Consider the following 22688-nt stretch of genomic DNA (forward strand, 5'->3'; position numbering starts at 1 on the left):
TTTACTTAAGAGCAGATGAATATCTGTGATAGAAACAAAACCCCAGAAGAGGCATGAAGTAATTGGTTCCAGCATTTAGGGGAGGGAATTCAGCCTAAAGAAGTGTAAAACATTAATTCTCTGGAAATTGAAAGGATAACTTTAGAGACATTCATTTAACTTTAGTGAAGACAAGTGCATAATAAAGCTCGTGTAGGTTGTTTCTACTTTCATCTTCTCAATTCAATGATATAAAGAGCTTGGAGGAGAAAAATGAAAAAGTTGGGAATGGAAAAGATCTGAAATAATTTTTTGGAGGAATTTTTATCTAAATAAGAGTAGAATTATGAGAATGGTAAGGCATTTATAATGTACAGTGTGCTGCAGTGAGAGAGAGAGAAACACTGAATATGAAAATATCACAGCAAGTGCTCAAAAAGTTGAGGGAGGTAGGAAATCCATAGCATGAGAAAGAGCACACTATAGACGACCATGCGACATAAGCACGGTGTCTAATCTGGCAGTAAGAGGACTAATGAGGTGATTACAGGGAACTGGGGAAATAAGGTAAGCTGGTGACTGTTAATTTAAAATTAATTTAGTTAGCTAATAAATTAACTTGATTGATTTAAGACAGATTAGTTTAAAATAGACAAAAATTTCCCTCATCTTCTCAGCCATTTATAATAGTAAAAAAATAAGAGTATTTCCTATGCTTTGAGGCTCTCTTATAGTCTTCTTTGCCTGAACTTTTTTCTCCTGTATTGTTCCAACTACCATGAGGCCATTTAGTGGTGTAAAAAGCTCAGCCATGGTCAAAGTCAGGTCTATATCATTCTGACTCTATTCTCTAGTGATTTGTGGCTCTTTTTTTTTTTTTCCGCTGCTACTATGGTTTATATGCTTCCATTTCAGGGTCTTTCACTTTCATCTTCATCACCAGCAAAGAAAACTGCAAATAGCTATCTATCCCTTCCTTTTCCTATATTTCATGTCTTAGTTCTCTCTCTCCTTTGCAGAGATGAAAATCCTTATTTTTTCAGAAAATGTCAATGATTTTTTAGTGTTTGAATGTTCAAATCTGAATCTCTCAATTGAGTACTTAAGAATTTGCTCTATTTTTTATCTCACCACCTTTCCTGTCTACTTCCTCAGCCTATATTCCAAACGTATCCAACTTCCCCACCTTTCTTTCACATGAAATTCCTGTTCTAGGCAGGATGGTTTCTGCCTTGTCACAGCTGTTCCCTGATACCCTCCACCTGCGCTTTGGTAATAAGATACTCCCTCCGTATAACCAAATAAAGTCCATCACTCAAAGCACATTTTTTTTTTTTTTTGGAGTTTACATATAGTTTTTTAAAAATTTTATTGGAGGCTAATTACTTTACAATATTGTAGTGGTTTTTAAAAGCACACTTTATCTCATCAGTGACAATTCTTCCTCTGGCTTGTGTGGATTGCTTACTTCTCTGAATTTTGAAAACCCTTATATGACTACCAGTAATTTTGTTTTCTGAATGATATAAGTGTGTGTGGCATTAGCTTAAGTGAAAGTGAAGTCACTCAGTTGTGTCCGACTCTTCGTGACCCCATGGACTGTAGCCTACCAGGCTCCTCCGTCCATGGGATTCTCCAGGCAAGAATACTGGAGTGGGTCACCATTTCCTCCTCCAGGAGACCTTCCCGACCCAGGGATTGATCCTGGATCACCCGTATTATAGACAGACGCTTTACCATCTGAGCCACCATCTGATCAGATGACATTAGTTTAACTTCTCATTTAATAAAAACAATTCTTTGAAGTGCTTTTGTTCCATTAGGGGTGGAAGTTCTTGACAAATTTTTTGACTTCACTTCATCCTATCATTCATTGATGCACAACTCAAATAAAACTGAATTTTCTAAAGACCAAAGTAAGTCAAACAATTTTTTTCCTCATTCTCAGGTAAAGAAAAGAATAACAAAAATAAGACATTTTATTGTTAAAATAATTGAAGTACACTTGCAAGCTTTTTCTGGCCGCATGGACTGTAGCCTGCCAGGCTCCTCTGTCCATGCAGTTTTCCAGGCAAGGATACCAGAGCAGGTTGCTATTTCCTACTCCAGGTGATCTTCCCCACCAAGGAATCAAACCTAGGTCTCTTGTGTCTTCTGCATTGGCAGGCAGATTCTTTACCACTGGGCCATCTGAGAGCCAACCTCTGTGTTTGGGTTATATTACTGGAGAAATCAGTATGATAAAATCTTGCTTATTGTTGAAGTTAGAGGAGTAATACATTTTCATTCTTTTCAGCCTAAAATTTCTGCATGTGATTTTGATGTGATGGGCCAGCTGGACTAATTAATTCAAAAGAAGAAAAAAATATTATATTTAAGAAAGAATCACTTATACGGTTTTTAAAAATAGTACAGGATAAGAAAAACTGTACAATATTCAAGGCTGAATGGAACTCAATTAATCTGTAAGCCATTAAGCAAATAAAATCTCACACTTTTCCTTGCTTCTCTGAGGTATCAATACATTATAGCAGTCTGGCAAGGCTCTCAGCTATTACAAAGAACAGAGTTAGAGTGCCCACACACTTATTCTCAGGAAACCCAGCCCTCTGCCTGACTCTCCTCAGTTGCAGAAAGAAAATTATGCTCAGTAGTGAAAGAGGAAAATGGAGAGAGAGAGAGAGACAGATCAGTTCAGTTCAGTTTAGTTGCTCAGTCGTGTCCGACTCTTTGTGACCCCATGAGCCGCAGCATGCCAGGCCTACCTGTCCATCACCAACTCCCAGAGTCCACCCAAACCCATGTCCATCGAGTCGATGATGCCATCCAACCATCTCATCCTCTGTCGTCCCCTTCTCCTCCTGCCCTCAATCTTTCCCAGCATCAGGGTCTTTTCCAATGAGTCAGCTCTTCACATCAGGTGGCCAAAGTATTGGAGTTTCAGCTTCAACATCAGTCCTTCCAATGAACACCCAGGACTGATCTCCTTTAGGATGGACTCTCAAGAGTCTTCTCCAACACCACAGTTCAAAAGCATCAATTATTTGGCGCTCAGCTTTATAGTCCAACTCTCACCTCCATACATGACTACTGGAAAAACCATAGCCTTGACTAGACAGACCTTTGTTGGCAAAGTAATGTCTCTGCTTTTTAATATGTTGTCTATGTTGGTCATAACTTTCCTTCCAAGGAGTAAGCGTCTTTTAATTTCATGGCTGCAGTCACCATCTGCAGTGATTTTGGAGCCCAGAAAAATAAAGTCAGCCACTGTTTCCACTGTTTCCCTTTCTATCTGCCATGAAGTGATGGGACCGGATGCCATGATCTTAGTTTTCTGAATTTTGAGCTTTAAGCGACAGCGCAGGAGCACGGCCGAGAGGAGCTACCCCAGGCTGGAGAGAGACAGATAGAAAGATAGAAATTATGTTCTTTTCTTCTTTTTCAGAGCAGGCTGTGGATCTGTCTGTTCCCTACAAAACTTACCATAGAGGTCATTTGCTCTGTATAAAAATAAAGAATGGCACCCCTAAAAAAGACCTTCCACAGAGTGTAATAGGGTAGGGCAGGTTGAAGGAAGAGGTCTTAAGTAAGCAATCTGTGCCCTCAACCTTCTCTCCCTTTACATTTTATAGAGATGTTGCAAAGGCTGATGGGAATCCCAGGAAATGTGTTTCATAGTCTGGATGCCATCATTCCATTAACAGTGACATACCCTTGATTCTCAACTTCCTTTCTTTTCTTTTTTTTTTTAAGGGTGAATACTTAGTAAAATATGAAGAAGGAATACTCCTTGATCCCACAGACTGGAAAACTAACTCAAAGAACACATTGAGGAGGATTTGAAGGTATTAAATTACATATTTTACTTGCTTACCATCTTTCATTATATTGCCTGTTTTATTTTCACTATTACCAAATTTGCCAGAGAATTAACAGTGGCAAAGGTGAAACTGAAGAGAGACAAAAAGAATTCCAGTCTCCAAAGGAGGGGAGACAATTGGTTGTGGGCATCTGAAACAGCATAACCATAAATAAAAGAGGCGACTTTTATAGTTTTTATTTAGGGAACCTAATGCTTTGTGTAGGATACTTCATAAGATTTATTATTAGCAACGGGAAAAAACAGATTTCCAAATTTAGAGACCACTCAGCATTCATGAACTTGGAAATTCCAGGCAATCTTGAAATCTTTTGTTGGCATCTGAGTTGATTTATCCTTGGCGAGAGACGACGTGTTTCTTTTGTTTTTCAGTAGAGTAAAAATGTTTTGCCTCAGATAAGAACTAGATCAGTGCTTTTTTCAAGTTTGTATAAGCAAATGCACATATACATATATATTGCAATATTTGTTATATAATACACATGATGACATAAAAGTTGTCATATACAAGTATGTATTTTCAGTAGAAGCTGTCTATATATAAGCATCGTAATAGGTACAGATAATAAAAATTAAGAGGTACAGATACTACTAACCATAAACAACAGTAAAAATACATACTCAGCGTTAATGCCTTAGTGTAAGCTTTCTGGTTCTCTTCTCAATTTTCCCATCATCATCACCATCACTCTGCTTCTTTTTCTCTCTCACATTGGGGTATGCTTTTCCTATCAATAATATTCACCTTTTCATTGTATCAAAATTATAGAACGTTTGATAATCAGAGAGAAGATCTTACAGCAAGAGAACAGAAGAAGATAAGAGAACAGATGAAGATAAGATAGCGACCAATAGTTTACATATTTAAAATGGTGAATGTATTTAAGCTTAAACATGTATTTACAAATGCATTGATAGAAAGACAGACTATACATCTGCGTCTCTTTTGCTGTCTCACATACAGGGTTGTCGTTTGGGGCTGGTGCACTGGGATGACCCAGAGGGATGGTATAAGGAGGGAGGTGGGAGGGGGGTTCAGGATGGGGAACACGTGTACACCCTTGGCGGATGCATGTTGATGTATGGCAAAACCAATACAATATTGTAAAGTAAAAAATAATAATAATAATAATTAAAAAAAAGAAAGACTATTTGAAACTGTGTGCATTTCAAAAAATTTAAAATTAGTTGTCTCTCTACATAGCTGATCTATAAATATTTTCTGATTAAATTTTATTTTGAGTTTTACAAATGACTCTTATAGTTCCTAGAATTGCACAATATTTATACTTTCAAAAGGAAAGAAAGGGGGAAAATGTACTATTAGTTATAGAGGGACTGTGATATTTTTCAAAAATATTTCCTAAGCAACGGACACAAAGTTGGATTCCCAAGGTGGCATATCAGAAACACTGAATGAATATAATCTTATGATACTGTTCTCAGATTTCCATGTGTACATTCACTATAATCAATGCTACAGAGAGAGGAAACATCAACGTTACCTGCTTTGTATTTCTAAAATATGTACTTCTTAATATTCTGAAACTTTTAAAGAAAATAATTTCTTCCCTTTAAACATAAGGATTCATGGAAGAATATATGTTTGTGTACATATGCATATATGGAAAGATATATATACATACACACACATCCATACATGTGTGTGTGTCTGTGTGAACCTATATGGATAGAGAATAAAATGTGCTAAAGAAAAAAATATATATACATGTCTTCTATTTTATTTTATTTTGAATTTCCAAATGACTCATTAGATAGCTTCTAAAATCATATAATATATTTTAAAAAAGAAAAGAAAGACAAAAAGTACTGTGAGGTCCTGAGGTGACCATTGTTTGGGGGGCTGGAGTGTAAGTAGTAATTTGAAGGGCTACCACTGGAAGCCATTGTGAAGACCACTCTGGGAAGGAGAAAAAGCCAACATCAGGCTGTTTGGTGGGGGTTTCTACTAGGGCTGCTGGGAGAAATGGATGAAATTCTTATGAGTGTCATAATTATAAAAGAAGGGCCCGGGAAGAAAGAGAAGGCTTTGTTCATTGGCTGCATCTGCCTTTGGTCCAAGATTACCCCAGAAGCATTAACTCTCCTGAACTCTCACCCACTGCTTCTCCCACTGAGGGCATAGGCGACAATTCCAGGGCCAGAGGAGAAGGACTTGCAGCTTGTGTGTCTGAGGTAGAGCTGAGATTTCTGAGACACGTGAAGAGGACTGGAGGGATAAAGGGCAAGCAGTGAGAAACTGTGTGAAGATAAAATCACAGGCTGGCAGCAGTGAATAAAGGGGAGCAGTGCAAGATTCCTGGGGGTGCAATGTGAGATCACACGAAAGCCCGCTGATCCAGCCCCTCTCAGGGCCTCCCTGCTTCCAAGCTCCAGCTACAGAGTTCCGAGCTTTGGGAAAGAGAGGGCTACGTTATGAATGGAAAATGTAAGCCTTTATCATTAAGAAACCAAACAGGCCCATCGAGGAACTCTTGCCCAAAAAGCTGGACATTTTAAGTCACGTTGTGCCCAGAGAAGGAAATGGCAACCCACTCCAGTATTCTTGCCTGTAGAATTCCATGGACAGAGGAGCCTGGTGGACTACAGTCCATGGGATTGCAAAGAGTCAGACATGACTGCGTGACGAATATACACTGTGCTGCGGGCTTAAAAAACAAAAAGAGGTTTGTAGCAGAGATACAGGAGCCAATGATCCCGGAGTATCACTAGCAGGCCTGTGTGTAGTAGATTTTCAACACATATTTGTTGACTGAGTCAGCCTGCCCAATTTTCTCCAGTAATACTGATAAAGCATTTATCATGTGCTAAGCACTTTCATGTTAACCCTCATAATATCCTATAAAGTAATTACTATTACCTCTCTCTGTCAATGAAGAGACTAAGTCACAGAGAGTAAACTTCTTGGAATCACATAGCTAGCAAAGGAAAAGGCTAGATAATCAGCTTAGGAAACCAAGAAAAGGAAATTCTACTTCACAGGTTGCTATGCTCTTGTTTCATCATATGCATTTGATCCCCTGCTTCCCCTTCTGCTTATACTGTTCTTCTGCCACTGTTTACTGGGCTTGAATTATGGTTTGTTTTTTTTTTTTTAATTTCATCTTAAATATAACTTAAGAAGGTATCCTTTGACCATCTGGTCTAGAATGTTGCCTTCTGTCCTATGTATTTATTCATAGCACCTTGGCCTTTCCATTGATACCACTTATAGAGGTTTGTAACTTTTTCCTTCACTAGTCTAATATGTTCTACCCCAACCACAAACCCAGATTGTAAGCTCTCAGGAGGGAAGAACCATGTCTAGGTTGCTTAGCACTGAACATACAAACTTAGCATGTATGAAATATATAATAGTGTAATAAATATTTGCCACCTAAATCAACTAATACAGGTGGCCAGTTCCCCCTGGTTTATAGAGTGTCTACAAGGAGAGGTATTGTCTTCATCTGATCACCTTATAAGTTACATGGAAATAATACTGATAATGGTAGTTGTTGTTGTTCAGTCACTCAGTTGTGTCTGACTCTTTGCAACCCAATAGACTGCAGCACACCATGCTTCCCTGTTCTTCTCTGTCTCATGGAGCTTGCTCACACTCATGTCCATTGAGCTGGTGATGCCATCCAACCATCTCATCATCTGTCATCCCCTTCTCCTCCTGCCTCCAATTTTTCCCAGCATCAGGGTCTTTGCCAATGAGTCGGCTCTTCACATCAGGTGGTCAAATTATTGGAGCTTCAGCATCAGTCCTTCCAATGAATATTCAGGACTGATTTCCTTTAGGATTGGCTGGTTTAATCTCCTTGCAGTCCATGGACTCTCAAGACTCTTCTCTAATACCACAACTCAAAAGCATCAATTCTTCAGTGCTCAGCTTTATTTATGGTCCAGATCTCACATCCATACGTGACTACTGGAAAAACCATACCTTTGACCAGATGGACCTCTGTCGGCAAACTCCTGTCTTTGCTTTTTAATACACTGTCTAGGTTTGTCAAAGCTTTTCTCTCAAGGAGCAAGTGTCTTTTAATTTCATGGCTGCAGTTACCATCTGTCATGATTTTGGAGCCCCCCAAAATAAAGTCTGTCACTGTTTCCATTTTTTCCCCATCTATTTGCAATGAAGTGATGGGACTGGATGCCATGATCTTAGTTTTCTGAATGTTGAACTTTAAGCCAACTTTTTCACTCTCCTCTTTCACTTTCATCAAAAGGCTCTTTTGTTCTTCTTCACTTTCTCCCATAACGATGGTGTCATCTGCATATCTGAGGTTATTGATATTTCTCCCAGCAATCTTGATTCCAGCTTGTGTTTCATCCAGCCCTGTGTTTCTCATGATGTACTCTGTACATAAGTTAAATAAGCAGGGTGACAATATACAGCCTTGACATACTCCTTTTCCTATTTGGAACCAGTCTGTTGTCCCATGTTCAGTTCTAACTGTTGCTTCCTGACCTGCATACAGATTTCTCACGAGGCAGGTCAGGTGGTCTGGTATTCCCATCTCTTTAAGAATTTTCCATAGTTTGTTGTGTTCCACACGGTCAAAGGCTTTGGCATAGTCAATAAAGCAAAAGTAGATGTTTTTCTGGAACTCCCTTGCTTTTTCTATGATCCAACGTATGTTGGCAATTTGATCTCTGCTTCCTCTGCCTTTTCTAAGTCCAGCTTGAACATCTGGAAGTTCACAATTCACATACTGTTGAGGCCTGGCTTGGAGACTTTTGAGCATTACTTTGCTAGCATGTGAGATGAGTGCAATTGTATGGTAGTTTGAACATTATTGGGCATTGCCTTTCTTTGGAATTGTAATGACAACCGACCTTTTCCAGTCCTGTGGACACTGATGAGTTTTCCAAATTTGCTGACATACTGAGTGCAGCACTTTCACAGCATCATCTTTTAGGACTTGAAATAGCTCTGCTGGAATTCCATCGCCTCCACTAGCTTTGTTCAGAGTGATGCTTCCTAAGGCCCACTTGACTTTGCATTCCAGGATATCTGGCTCTAGGTGAGTGATCATACTATCATGGTTATCTGGGTCATTTAGTTGTTTTTTGTATGGTTTTTCTGTGTATTCTTACCACCTCTTCTTAATATCTTCTGCTTCTGTTAGGTCCATACCATTTCTGTCCTTTATTGTGCCCATCTTTGCATAAACGTTCCTTGATATCTTTAATTTTATTGAACAGATCTCTTTCCTTTCCCATTCTATAGTTTTCCTCTATTTCTTTGCCTTGATCACTGAGGAAGGCTTTCTTATCTCTCCTTGCTATTCTTTGAAACTCTGCATTAAGATGATTTTTTTAAATTTTATTTTATTTTTAAACTTTACAATATTGTATTGGTTTTGCCAAATATTGAAATGAATCTGCCACAGGTATACATGTGTTCCCCATCCTGAACCCTCCTCCCTCCTCCCTCCCCATACCATCCCTCTGGGTAGTTCCAGTGCACCAGCCCCAAGCATCCAGTATCATGCATCGGACCTGGACTGGCGACTCGTTTCATACATGATATTTTACATGTTTCACTGTCATTCTCCCAAATCTTCCCACCCTCTCCCTCTCCCACAGAGTCCATAAGACTGTTCTATACATCAGTGTCTCTTTTGCTGTCTTGTATACAGGGTTATTGTTACCATCTTTCTAAATTCCATATATATGCATTAGTATACTGTATTGGTGTTTTTCTTTCTGGCTTACTTCACTCTGTATAATAGGCTCCAGTTTCATCCACCTCATTAGAACTGATTCAAATGTATTCTTTTTAATGGCTGAGTAATACTCCATTGTGTATATGTACCACCACTTTCTTGTTCATTCATCTGCTGATGGACATCTAGGTTGCTTCCATGTCCTGGCTATTATAAACAGTGCTGCGATGAACACTGGGGTACATGTGTCTCTTTCCCTTCTGGTTTCCTCAGTGTGTATGCCCAGCAGTGGGATTTCTGGGTCATAAGGCAGTTCTATTTCCAGTTTTTTAAGGAATCTCCACACTGTTCTCCATAGGGGCTGTACTAGTTTGCATTCCCACCAACAGTGTAAGAAGGTTCCCTTTTCTCCACACCCTTTCCAGCATTTATTGCTTGTAGACTTTTGGATCGCAGCCATTCTGACTGGCGTGAATTTCCTTTTCTCCTTTTCCTTTTGCTTCTCATCTCAGCTATTTGCAAGGCCTCTTCACACACCATTTTGTCTTTTTGCATTTCTTTTTCTTGGGAATGGTCTTGATCACTGCCTCCTATACAATGTCACAAACCTCTGTCCAGGCACAAACCTCAGGTCTTCAGGCACTCTGTTTATCAGATCTAATCCCTTGAATCTATTTGTCACTTCCGCTGTAAAATTGTAAGGGATATGATTTGACCATACCTGAATGGTCTAGTGGTTTCCCCTACTTTCTTCAATTTAAGTCTGAATTTGGCAATAAGGAGTTCATGATCTGAGCCACAGTCAGCTCCCAGTCTTGTTTTTGCTGACTTCTACTTTGGCTGCAAATAATATAATCAATCTGATTTCAGCATTGGCCATCTGGTGATGTCCATGTGTAGAGTCTTTTGTGTGTTGGAAGAGGGTGTTTGCTATGACCAGTGAGTTCTCTTGGCAAAACTCTATTAGCCTTTGCCCTGCTTCATTTTGTATTCCAAGGCCAAATTTGCCTGTTACTTCAGGTATCTCTTGACTTTCTACTTTTGCATTCCAGTCCCCTATGAAGAAAAGGACATTTTTTGGTGTTAGTTCTAGAAGGTCTTGTAGGTCTTCATAGAATCTTTTGAGTTGCAGGTCTGCCCAAATTAATCTTACATAACAAATGACTTCACATACAAAAAAAACATAAAAAACCTATGTTACTTAGTCAATCATAAGGAATTATCACTGTTTTATTTTTGTTATATTTTCTCCATCCATAGGCATCATTACTTGTTCAATAAACAGATAATGGGATCGACTATGTGGTTGCACTCTGAGCTTGAAATGTGAAAATAAATATAAAACATAATCACTTCCTTCAAGAAGCTGAACTTGGCTTTTTGACATATAGTTTTGATATCAATTTTTACTTGCTCACTGTGGAAAATAAAATATGATCAGACATTTGTTAAAATTCTTCCAATCAAAAGGTAGAGTCTCTTCCTCTAATCCTTGAATTTGAGCTGGCATCAAGACTCTCTTTGACCTATAGAATGAAATTGTGTAAGTTTCTGAAGGCTCAATAAAATGTACAGATTTCATTTCTGAGCCCTTGGAATGTTTCCAGCGTAAGAAGTTCACCTAGCCCATGAATGATAGAAAGACCTTTGAGCAAGTGAGAGAGAGAGATCCCCAGTTGACAGTCAGCAACAAAGCCCAGGCATAGGAGTGAGGTCATCTTGGATCCTGCAGCCCCAAGGAAGATGCTGGCTGGCTGCTGCCATGTGATAAACCCAGAAAAAAGCCAACAGAACTGCACCAACAGCCACAGAATGGCAGTAACTTGTTACACTTCTGTAGATAAATGGTGTGCTTGGTATTTCCTTTTAACTTTTCTTTATTCAATAGAAAGAAGGACCAAATATTATCAATACTACTTTCATAAAGTTGCAAAGAATGTTATACTATTTTATTTTTCTGTAAACAGAAAATTAAAGTAATTAATTTCTTTTGCTATTAATGCCATTGCAACATTTCTGTATCTTAATGTTATTCCATGTAATACTGGAAATGTTTTTCCAAAACAAAAAAGTAAAGAAAAAAAAAAGGAAGAAAAAGAAAGGTGAAAGGAGATATGTGGGTGACATAATTGTTTTCAGCAGACTTTCATACTGCTCAGGGCACATTATTCACCTTCTTACCTTTTGTCCCTCCTGTTCAAGGAGTTGACTTATTTGTGCCAGGAACTGAACTCAGCCAGGGAAACCCAATTAAATCCTACCACTGCAGAAAAGCACAAAATAATTCATCATTTTGGGTTGTTTTGAAATAGAATGAAAATTAGTTTGGAGGTGGAATGAAGGGAGAAGGAAACATCAATAAAAGCAAGAGGAACCAGAATCACAGGAACCATTAACATTGATTTCATTCCAGGACAGTGGGTCAGCCAGAAAGCTTGGCATGCTAATTGCAGAAGGCACATTTGGTGCATTGGAAGATAACAGCAGACAAAGGGGAGCTGGAAAGAATCAAAGAAAACCATGCCAAAGGGCAGCCCAGACTATGTTCAGAAAACATGATAGTTTCTCCAATTCGATTTTCATTTCAAGCTCCAGGACATGTTTCTCAGTTAGAATCAAGTTTGAACACTAGAAAACAGAAAGGCCCACTATTATTAGTTCCTCTTTTCTGTAGTCTAATTTCTACTAGAATGTAAAATGCATCTGTATCTAACTTCTTGCTTTTAGAGGGGACTATGTGAGGGCTAGTGGGTATTTCTGAGATGGGATTGTAGGTGGGAGGGGTTTTTCTACAAATGATTATGCTCACCTTAGTGCTAGTTTTACCTGATTGGAGTTGAAATTTGATTTGACTATCTGGATACAATTTTGAAATATATTACTTCACCAAAAGTGAAATCCCTTACATAAAATCAATATTCACTTTGTAATAAAGTATGTCCAAAAAAAATACATTATAAAAATGTTACTTTTTCCATTAAATCAAATTAAATTGGATGTAAAGCCCCATCTGGAAACTTGGTGGTGCTAGTGGTTTAGTCATTAAGTCATGTCTGACTCTTGCACCCCCAGGGACTATTAGTTTAAGTTATTGAAAGGGTTGATTCTCTATTCACCAATCATACAAAGGTCTTGCTCTCTTGTTTTGAATAAAATATTCTAGAAAGTTCTTTAAGACTTAGGCCCAAATGGATTTCCACTAACCACGGTATTTTCCAAAACTGCAATAGTCATTACTCTCTGGCAACTCTCTATTTGGTGACATACTTAGGGCTTCCCTGATGGCTCAGATGGTAAAGAATCTGCAATGCAGGAGACCCAAGTTTCATCCCTGGTTCAGAAAGATCCCCTGGAGAAGTGAATGGCCACTCCAGTATTCTTGCCTGGGGAATTCCATGGAGACAGGAGCTTGGCAGTACATAAAGTTTTCCATGCCTAAGAAGTGCTTAGGGTCCTGTCTTTCCATAAGCTCCCAGAAGTCGCCAGCACTAAGATCACCTTCTTGCAAAATGCCATAAAATAGAGCCCACTCAGCTATAATTATATTTATTTTCCCCTTTTCCTTCCCTCAAAAATTTTCTTTCTCTTTCCTCTTCTAGAAATCCAGCATAAAAATTGCAATACTTTGGGGTTTTTTAAAAAAAATAACTATAAATATTTTTAAATGTAAATTCTACTTCCTACTCAATCAAGCACATAAAATGAAAAATATAATGACCTGGCCATCTGCTTATAGGTAGCAGGAGTGAGGGCTACAAAGGAAGAACAATTATTCGTTAACATTACAGTGATTTATTCTTCTTCTCGATTGCTTCCCTGATCATTAGCATTTTTAGAACCTTCTAATTAACTTTGTTGTAAACTTTAGATACTGCTGACAGATTCTTTTCCTGGCTTGAGCATCTTGAGAAAATCATTTCAATACAGTTAAGACAATAACAAAAGGAAGGTCCCTGAGACCGCCGTCTTCAAAGATGACTTCTAGGACTGAAAATCCTCAAAATAATGTATATTATGTATGTTTGAATTTTTCTGGAGATAAGGCCATAGCTTTCAAATTTTCTTATTTACTACAAGAAGTTTCACATTGGCCCACCAAATTGTACCTATTGAAAGTAGTATAAGTGTTAATATAAATGAAAATATTTACTTAGGGAGCATTTTGTTTTATAAAGTGGAGTTTTTCATCACCCTTTCTCATCTCTCATATCAGGACTGAATCACCCCTCTGTAACTGGTTCTTTCTGCTTCATTTTGCTCTTTTTTCCTCATTTCCCCTTAACTCTCCTTGACGACTATCTTTTGCTTTCTAACTATAGAGTCTCATTTTCAACTAGTCAATAAATGAGTATAGACTATGGAAAATGGAGGCTAGTTCAGTTCAGTCGCTCAGTCGTGTCCAACTCTTTGTGACCCCATGAACCGCAGCACGCCAGACCTCCCTGTCCATCACCAACTCCTGGAGTACACCCAAACATGGGTCCATTGAGTCAGTAATGCTATCCAACCATCTCATCCTCTGTCGTCCCCTTCTCCTCCTGCCCTCAATCTTTCCCAGCATCAGGGTCTTTTCCAATGAGTCAGCTCTTGGCATGGGGTGGCCAAAGCTTGGAATTTCAGCTTCAACATCCCTCCTTCCAATGAACACCCAGGACTGATCTCCTTTAGGATGGACTGGTTAGATCTCTTTGCAGTCCAAGGGACTCTCAAGAGTCTTCTCCAACACCACAGTTCAAAAGCATCAATTCTTTGGTGCTCAGCTTTCTTCACAGTCCAACTCTCATATCTATACATGACTACTGGAAAAACCATAGCCTTGACTAGAAGGACCTTTGCTGGCAAAGTAATGTCTCTGCTTTTTAATATACTGTCTAGGTTGGTCATAACTTTCCTTCCAAGGAGTAAGCATCTTTTAATTTCATGGCTGCAATCACCATCTGCAGTGATTTTGGAGCCTCCAAAAATAAAGCCTGCCACTGTTTCCACTGTTTATCTATCTGTTTGCCATGAAGTAATGGGACCGGATGCTAAGAAGTTAAAAAAATAGACCTTAAGTGTGAATCATGCCTCTCCATGTACTTGTGGTGTGTTCTTAAAGGCTTTTCTTAATTCTTAGTGCCTTATTTTCCTCATCTACATAAGGTGGATAATGCTAGTGTCTACTTCATGTTGTTTTTGTTCAGTCGCTAAGTCATGTCCAACTCTTTGCTACCCCATGGACTTCAGCATGCCAGGCTTCCCTTTTACTGTCTTCTGGAGTTTTCTCAAACTCATGTCCACTGTTGGTTCAGATGGTAAAGAATATGCCTGCAATGCAGGAGACCTGGTTCCATCCCTGTGTTGGAAAGATCCCCTGGAGGAGGGAATGGCTACCCACTCCAGTACTTGGCTGGGAAATCCCATGAACAGAGGAGTCTGGCAGGCTCTAGTCCATGGGATCACAAGAGTCAGACATGACTTAGTGACTAAACAACAACTATATACATATTTATGTATATTATATATATGAGGTGTCTATCATGTAGCTAGAACCTGGAACTCATAATCTATGATCACTTTTTATAAATTACCATTTGTTTAGGGGATCCATTTTCTTTAGATTGAGCTGTCAAAATTCCTCTCTTCCCATACCCACTTCTTCTCATTTCCAGACCTAGAAACTTTGCATCTCCTTTCTAAAATAAAGTCCTAAAGGAGCATGGTCAATTTCTGCCTCAAGATCTTCCCACATTTGAGAGAGAAACAGCTACCCTGTTAGCAATCTAGCCCTCAAGTAAATGAGGAGAATCATTCACATTCATAAAAGGACTTCCTTTAAAGTCTGATTAATCCATTTTCTTCCAGAGTAGGTCATTTCAGGATTTTCATAAAAGTGTCAAAGAGTACAGGAAAGAGAATTATAAAAATGTCAGCCTTTGGTAACAATGGAGGATGGAGTTGCCTCTTTGAAGATTACTTTAATAATCCTGCTAGATAATTACACAAAAAGAGCTGTGTTTACTTTAAACAAAACTTTATCTTATATTTATTCATTTCATTTCCTCTCTCCACTGAAGGGAATGAATAAATATGAATAGAAGGCATAATTAGAAGGGAAGATTTTTAAAATTTTTCATCAGTTTCTCATTTCTAAGTTACCCAGAATACTAGTCCCATTACTTCATGGCAAATAGAAAGGGAAAAAGTGGAAGCAGTGACAGATTTTAATTTCTTGGGCTGTAAAATCACTGCAGACAGTGACTGCAGTCATGAAATTAAAAGGTGCTTGCTCCTTGGAAGAAAATCTGTGACAAACCTAGGCAGCATATTAAAAAGCAGAGACATTACTTTGTTAACAAAGGTCTGTATAGTCAAAGCTATGGTTTTTCCTGTAGTAATTAATGTATGAATGTGGGAGTTGGGCCATAAAGAAGGCTGCTGCTGCTGCTAAGTCACTTTAGTTGTGTCCGACTCTGTGCGACCCCATAGACGGCAGCCCACCAGGCTCCCCCGTCCCTGGGATTCTCCAGGCAAGAATACTGGAGTGGGTTGCCATTTCCTTCTCCAATGCATGAAAGTGAAAAGTGAAAGTGAAGTCTCTCAATCGTGTCCGATTCTTCGCAACCCCATGGACTGCAGCCCACCAGGCTCCTCCATCCAAGGGATTTTCCAGGCAAGTGTACTAAAGAAGGCTGAGCACCCAAGAATTGATGCCTTCAAATTGTGGTGCTGGAGAAGATTCTTGAGAGTTCCTTGGACTGCAGGAGATCCAACCAGTCAATCCTAAAGGAAATCAATCCTGAATATTCATTGGAAGGTCAGATGCTGAATCTCCAATATTTTGGCCACCTGATGCAAAGAGCTGACTCTAGAAAAGACCCTGATATGGGGAACTATTGAGGGCGGGAGGAGAAGGGGATGACAGGGGATTAAATGGTTGGATGGCATCACTGACTCAATAGACAAGAATTTCAGCAAACTCTGGGAGACAGTGAAGGACAGGGGAGTCTGGCATGCTACAGTCCATGGGTTTGCAGTGTCGGACACAATCTAGCAACTGGACAACAACAGCAACAGAATGCCTTTCTCTTTGCCTCCTATTATTTGTATGAGTTATGTGTGTACACCATATTATCTTGAATTCACTTCATGATTGCAGGTGATTTCCTCCTCTGCTTTATAGTTTCACAAGGTCTAGGAGATTGTCTTCCAAGAAATAAGTTTTCTGTATAAAGCTCATGTATGTCTCTCCCCTCCACAGTACATCTGATAGAACTATTTTAGGATAATTTCATGAACAAACATTCACTGAATACTATAGGAGAAATCTAAATTTATCCCTCTGTTTTGGACTCAAATATCATTAATTTATATTTCACATTTATAAGTACTCATGATTGTCAGTAAATGGCCAGAAAATATAACAGACTACATGTGTTGCAGTAGCTGGAAATTCAAAGGTGAAACAGATTATGACTCAAAAAAATGAAAGGCTATGAACATCCTCATTAAAAGAGTTCCTTCAAAACATTTGGCCTGAATGCCATCTGTCCTGGTGATTTTTTTATTTGACTTATCCAATAAATGGAGAACATTCTGTGAATTTAACACTATTGGGTTGCTTCCTCTGACCTCTCAAGTTCAAAAGACATTTTTATAACAGAATATTCTGTATTATTATCTTTGGTGCTTATAGAGGTATAGATTTCATTTGGTTCCTCTCATTTTAATCTTGTTTTCATTTCTGTGAATGCCTTATAAAATATATTTTTTATATTAACACACAATAAAATTAATGTGTATCTATACAGTTCTGTGGCTTTTAACAAATTTAGATTTGCTCATCTATCACCATAATCAGGATACAAAACAGTTCTATCACCTTAAAAGACTTTCTTTTGCTTTCCTTTTGTAGTAATACTCTCTCCCACCCTTAAACCTGGCAACTTGCTGATCTGATCTGTAGTTTTGTCTTTATAAGAATGTTATGTAAATATAATAGAATGTAGCTTTCTGAGAATGGGTGCTTTCAGCAAAAACTGGTCTTGAGATCCTTCCAAGATGTTGCATATATCAATAGCTCCTTGCTTCTTTCAACTGCTGAGTAGTATTCCATTGTATAAATGTATTATACTATAATTTGCTCATCCTTTCACCCACCAAAGGCCAATTTGGTTGCTACAAACTTTTGTGTGCAGTTGTATGAGTAAGAATTTTCATTTCTCTAGTGTAAACATCTAAAAGTGAGATTGTTAGGTTACATGATAAGTAGGAGTTTAACTTGATAAAAAAAAAAATGGCAAAAACCTATTTTCCAGCATGGCTGGCCCATTTTCATTCCCTCCAGCAATGTTCCAATTGGTTCTCTTCCTCTTTAACACTTGGTATTTTTAGGATATTTTATTTTAGCCATTCTAATAAGTAGACAGAAGTGTCTCATGGTAGTTTTAATTTACATTTCCCGTTGTACACTTTTTAGAAGTTTCTCTAATAATTGAATGCACATATTATAATTTTACTGATGGTTTTACATTTCAAGAATCTTCCTATCACGTAGATCCCTTTACCCTCCGCGCTGCTCTGTGTTGTAGTCATCTGTGCACATTATATCCACAAACACTGAAAATACGTCACCAGCCAGCGTTATGGTTCTTGATTTCAACTGTCAAACATATCTTGTACAACTAGGAGGAGAACAGTCTGTTATATTCACCCTGATATTGACCATTTCTGTTGCTCTTCCTTCATTCCTGATGTTTTAAGTTTCCTTTTGGTATCAGTTTTCCTCTGTTTTAAGATTTCTTTTTCTTTTTTTTTTTTGCAATTCTATCATAGCATGTCTGCTACTAACAAATCCTCTTAGTTTCATTTATCTAAGAATATTTATTTGATTTTTATTCCTGAGGGTTAATTCGACTGGATGTAGAATTCTGCATTATACTTCTTTACACTCAACATTTCAGAAATATTTTTGTTCATTTTTCTGGCCCCATGATTTTTGATGAGACATCCACAGTCATGTGAGTCATCATTCCAGTAAAAATATACATCATTTTTCCCTGGGTGCACTTCAGGTTTTTTCCTTTATTTTTGGTCATAAGCAATTTAACTATGATATGTATAGATGTGGATTAGGGGGGGGCTATCTTTGTTGAGATTTCCTGAGCTTCTTCAAAATCTTTTGCCAAATTTGAGATGTTTTCAATCTCTATTTCTTTAATTTTTTTCCCCTCTGCATTCTTTTTTTTTCTCCCGTGCACTCATAGCAAGAATGTTAGACATTTTGGTATTTTCAAATGTGTCTGGGGCTCGTTTAATTTTTTCCATAAATTTACATTTCGTTGTTCTTAATAATTTCTACTGATGTATTTTCCAATTCACTGAATTTTTCTCTGTCTTCCCTATTGTGCTATTGAGGTCATTTGTTAATTTTTTTAAATTTCTGGTTATTATATTTTTCAGTTCTAAAATTTCCATTTGGTTTGTCTTTAGATAGAAAATGATACATCCTTGGCATCTCAGTATTTAAGTATAATTGTTCTTTCTCAACCAAGTTGAGATTATTTTTTTCTTCTTCATAGACTAAAGTACATTTGGACTATATTGTAGACATTTTGAATTTTGTGTTATAGGACTGTTTGCCTTAATATATGTTGTCATGGTGGTTTAGTCTCTAAATCATGTCCAACTCTTTGTGATCCCATGGATTCTAGCCCATCAGGCTCCTCTATAATTCCTGTAGATAACACTAATTATTCTTTTACGTGGGCAGTCATCCTGATTGGGTTCAGTCTGAAAGTCCTGACCTACCTTCTGTGGGTTTTGATTCCAGTATCAGCTCAGTTTTCAAAGCCTTATCCCTACTTCTAGGATCTATGCCATGTGTGCACCACCCTGTGAACAGCCTGGGTCTTGAATGGTGGTCCATTCTACAGTTTGGTTATCAGAGTCTAGGTACTCTGTAAAAGGTCAATTTCACATATGTTCAGCTTAGGAGGAGACCAGGAGTTAATGTAGGACTTGAAGTTCAGTTCAGTTCAGTCACTCAGTCGTGTCTGACTCTTTGCTACCCCATAGACTGCAGCAAACCAGGTTTCCCTGTCCATCACCAATTCCCGGGGCTTACTCAAACTCATGTCCATGGAGTCAGTGATGCCATTCAACCATCTCCTCATCTGTCATCCCCTTCTCCTTCCACCTTCAATCTTTCCCAGCATCAGGGTCTTTTCCAATGAGTCAGCTTTTCACATCAAGTGGTCAAAGTATTAGAGTTTCAACTTCAACATCAGTCCTTCCAGTGAATATTCAGGACTGATTTCCTTTAGGATGGACTGGTTGGATCTCCTTGCAGTCCAAGGGACTCTCAAGAGTCTTCTCCAACACCACAGTTCAAAGGCATCAATTCTTTGGTGCTCAGCTTTCTTTATAATCCAACTGTCACACCTGTACATGACTACTGGAGAAACCATAGCTTTGACTAGATGGACCTTTGTTGGCAAATAATGTCTCTGCTTTTTCATATGCTGTCTAGGTTGGTCATAGCTTTTCTTCCAAGGAGCAAGCATCTTTTAATTTCATGGCTGCAGTCACCATCTGCAGTGATTTTGGAGCCCAAGAAAATAAAGTGTCACCATTTACATTGTTTCCCCATCTATTTGCCATGAAGTGATGGGACCAGATGCCATGCTCTTCGTTTTCTGAATGTTGAGCTTTAAGCCAACTTTTTCACTCTCCTCTTGCACATTCATCAAGAGGCTCTTTAGTTCTTCTTTGCTTCCTGCCATAAGGGTGGTGTCATCTGCATATCTGAGGCTATTGATATTTCTCCCAGCAATCTTGATTCCAGCTTGTGCTTCTTCCAGCCCAGCGTTTCTCATGATGTACTCTGCATATAAGTTAAATAAGCAGGGTGACAATATATAGCCTTGATGTACTCCTTTTCTGATTTGGAACCAGTCCGTTGTCCCATGTCCAGTTCTAACTGTTGTTTCTTGACCTGCATACAGATTTCTCAGGAGGTAGGTGAGGTGGTGTGGTATTCCAGTCTCTTTCAGAATTTTTCACAGTTTGTTGTGATCCACATAGTCAAAGACTTTGGCATAGTTAATAACGCAGAAGTAGATGTTTTTCTGGCACTCTCTTGCTTTTTCTATGATCCAACAGATGTTGGCAATTTGATCTCTGGTTCCTCTGCCTTTTCTAAGACCAGCCTGAACATCTGGAAGTTCAAAGTTCATGTACTGTTGAAGCCTGGCCTAGAGAATTTTGAGCATTACTTAACTAGCGTGTAAGATGAGTGCAATTGTGCAGTAGTTTGAACATTGACTTTAGGAGGTCACGTTCCCAAGTTCCTCCCTCTTTGCAATCTTCATAGTACTCCCTTTTGACTACTCCATTAAGGAAGTCAAGCTTTATGTGCCTTATTGTGCTGTGTCATTTTTTGTACTGTGCCTGTATCTGGGGTCAAGGGACAGAATGACAGAGACACAGAGAAGTACTAGAGTTTTCCCCTTAACTCTTGGGGCCATGATTCCTCTGATAATAAGATTAAGTTGGCTTTCTTTCAGAGTTTTAGGTTTCTGTTGGTTCCCAACACCCTGTTGCTATTATATTATTGGATTGTTTGGAGGCTAGAATGTAAAAGAACAAAGGAAAGAAAAGAGAAATAAAAATGGATAATTCCTCCATTGCATCTGAATCTTAGAAGACTTTTATTGATACTTAGGCCAGAACTAGAAAGCTTATTCTAAAATTCTCTCTACCTGATCTAATGTCCACTTCAAGGATTTAGGTTGAGTTGAATTTAACCTTGGAGGTAATGGAATGAAATCATGGTAAATTCACCACTCATCTGATGGGCTCTGCTGCTCATCCACCTGTTATTACTTTTTTGAATAGACTCTATCTTTTAGAACAGTTAGAAATTTACAGAAAAATTAAGCAAGTAGTACAGAATTCTCATATCATCCCTTTTACCACATATACAGTTTCCCATAATAATAATCTCATATACTAGTAATAGCATATTTGCTGCAGTTAATGAACCAAAAGGGCTTCTGTGGTGGCTCGGTGGTGAAGAATTTGCCTTCCAATGCAGGAGCTGCAGGTTTGATACCTGGGTCAAGAAGATCCCCTGGAGAAGGAAATGGTGACCTACCCCAGTATTCTCATCTGGGAAATCCCATGGACAGAGGAACCTCACAGGCTACAGTCTATGGGGTTGCAAAAGAGTTGGACATGACATAGTGACTAATTAATTATATCAATATAATTAATTAAGATCCATAGTTTGTCTGTATTTTTCTTGTTTTTACCTAATCTTTTACTGTTTCAGGATCCATCCAGGAAATTGCATTGCATTTAATTCTTATATCTTCTAGGCTTCTCTTGGCTGTGAAAGTTTTTCAGACTTTTCTTGTTTCTGATAACCTTGAAAATGTTTAGTACTGGTCTGGTAGGATATTGTAGGATGTCCAACCATTGCAATTAGTCTGATGTTTCTCTCATAATGAAATTGGGGTTATGAATTTTTGAGGAGGAAGACCAAGAAGTAAAGTGCCAATTTTATCACAGAATATCAAAAATACCCAATTACTGACATTATTTCTAGTCATCGATGCTAACCTGGTCACTTGACCAAGGTACTGATAGTCTTCTCCATAGGTTTTTTTTTTTTTTTTTTGCTCTCATTTTAATCATTTCCTCATTTGTCTGTCATAGGCAGCTTTAACTGGATAATCACTATTAACTTTTTCCAGAGAAGCAAATTAAGCACATGTCTATACACATGCACACTCAAATTTTGCTTTAAATCTCTCATATCACCTGGGTTTATTTGGAGGAAGTATCTCCTACTCCTTTGTGGGTATAAAGGAAACTCACAGCACTCTGAAAACTCTCTTAGAACCTTCACTTACCAGTACTTCCTCTAAGTTAGTTTTCTAGCATTGTTATCTACACTCTAGACTTGGAGGATGCAGTAATTTTTGTCGTGTTGTATATGTCCGTCATATTGGAAAGCCCTAGCATAGATATTCTGCCACCTAACTCTAGTATTGTTCTCATTTAAGGTTCCAAGCAAACGAAAATTAGCTGTGTTAACACACATCTCTAAAGACACATTAGCCAAGTGCATACCATGTTCTTGAACAGTATTTCTGTTCTTTATC

This window comes from Bos taurus, chromosome 4 (assembly GCF_002263795.3).
Source record: "Bos taurus isolate L1 Dominette 01449 registration number 42190680 breed Hereford chromosome 4, ARS-UCD2.0, whole genome shotgun sequence".
NCBI classification, from domain to species: Eukaryota; Metazoa; Chordata; class Mammalia; order Artiodactyla; family Bovidae; genus Bos; species Bos taurus.